We start from the raw sequence: 2,327 nt of genomic DNA on the forward strand, positions 1-2,327 counted from the left end.
CCCAAAACAACCTTTATGGAACTTTTCTTTTGCGTGAATGGTCCCTTTGCAAAAATTTCTCACCATCAGTCCTCATGACTAAGACCGTTAGTTTTTATGTCAAATATAAATAAAAATACTATAATGCCCTTCTCTTATTTCATTTTTAGCCGGTGGGGCCCTCTCTCTCTCTCTCTCTCCCTCCTACATGAAGTCATGAACTGATGGGTTTTATAGGAAAAAATTGTACAATGCGGAAAACAATTAACAATTAATAGTAGTGTAATTTGAAATTACCAAGTATAGAGTTACATACTTTTTGATTTATTGTAGTAGGCATATCACTTCAATCTCCTTGTAGTGTTGGTCTTGGAAAGATTAGCACCAAAATGATGATGCCTCTAATGGCTCACACCAAAACCCTAGAACTAGAAGACAAGAGGAGAGAGGAGATTTTCGGCCAAGGTATCTTCCAAGGAAGAGTATGAACGAATTTGAGGTCCCAATGGATCCTATTTATAGTTTAAGTAACATAGGGACAAAACAAGATTTGAATGATTAAATAATACATTTAATCTCAATTCAAATCATTTCCTTATTTATAACCATGAAGCTTCTGGAAACCTTAAAAAAACTCGTAATTCCGTTCACCCCTATATGGGTTCTAGAATTTTCTTTCCTTGCTCAATTATGAAAAAATACAATTCAAGCATTGGACCTTTAATTAATTCCAGTTAGTCCCGAATTAATTCTAGATTAATTCTGATTAATAATTAATCAATTCTAATTGTCCACCAAGACAACCCCTACTTCATCTTATTTGGCCATATTACATCTTGGTGAACCATATGTTAGGTCTTGCATTTCGTAGGTGTTGTGTTCCAGTTTGTATGTGAAAGGTTTCACAATATTGTATTTTTAGTCTTCAACTTGTATCTGTAAAAGGATATTTTGTTTCATAGTTTTTGCACTAAGCTTTGTACTTTTTTTTAGTTAGTTTGGTGGGCTATCTTAACTTATGTGTCATGACCAGATTGGTCATTTCCTAATCGACTCCCTTGTTGTGTCTTATATATAAGGTATGTTAGTAAGATAGATAGAGTATATTTTGCAAGGTTCTTACTATCAACATTGTAATCGAACTTTTTACTCTCTAATTGAAAACAAACCATAGTTACCCTCTGGTGTTCATTTAATTTCTTGTTTACAAACATGACTTTTGTCTTCTAGAATATGATTGATCCTACAAGTGGTATCAGAGAAAGGATTTCTTTGATTTGTTTCTCAAATCATCAAAATTCATTCATTTTTTTCATGTTCATTATTTGTTACCTTGTTTTTTATATTTATTCCACATTTTACGATCTAATTACAATTTTGATTTGGAATTCCTTGTTTCATTATCCGTTTTGATTTGAATTCTAAATTTGCTCATTGATTTGATTCTTACTCAAATTTTTCATTTGAAATCATGTCAAAAGAAGATTTTCATGTTGTTTCTTTCAATTTGTCAAGTAGTATCAGATATCTACTCGTATTCCAATTTTGTTTTCTAAAGATTATGAAGTTTAAGTGTCACACTTTGAACATCACATCTCAGGAATTGAAAGATATGGATCATATATTTGTGTATCAATCAGTAAAGGTTCTCATAAATGTGCTAAGACAGTGGAATCTGCTAAAACAGTTGCTGATTATATTGATATTTGTGAGAGGTTTAAGGATCTGACAACTAAAGAAAAGGAAAAAGATCGAAGGTGATTTAAGAGATAAGAGAGATTTACGTTTTGCACTTCCACCATACACATTTATACTTGTAAGTTATTTTGATATGACTCATGTATTTTGGGGAGACTGAAGGAACTTTACTCCGATGATGCCAATCAAACTCATTTTGTGCAAAAAATATTACTTTCAAAGTTTGGATCTTTCCAATAGAAGATTGGTGAGACAATTGATCAAGTTAGGAGTAGGTTTAATCACTTAGCAGAATGTTGAAGTACAAATTAAAGAGAGAAACGATTAAAGAAAAGGTTGCTTTCATGAATAGTTTACATTCAGAATGGAAGATGATTAACTTAACTATGAAGACACATAAACAGTTTAAAAATTACTCATTAGCACAAGTTTTAAGTATTTTAAAATCTCATGAAGATGAGGTCATGGAAAATGCAAAATCAAGTGTAGATGCATGTCCTTTGTCTTTAGTCGTGAAAGGAGAAGTTGTAAAAGAAAGAAAATCCAAGGAAATGGTAGTTGTTAATGATTCTAAATCAGATGCGACAGATGATATATTTACTAGTGAAGAAAAAACGCTCATGTTCAGTAATCCAAAAAAAAATGTCACA

The sequence above is a fragment of the Lactuca serriola genome, chromosome 2 (genome assembly GCF_051521515.1).
Source record: "Lactuca serriola cultivar US96UC23 chromosome 2, Lser_US96UC23_V15, whole genome shotgun sequence".
Lineage (NCBI taxonomy): Eukaryota > Viridiplantae > Streptophyta > Magnoliopsida > Asterales > Asteraceae > Lactuca > Lactuca serriola.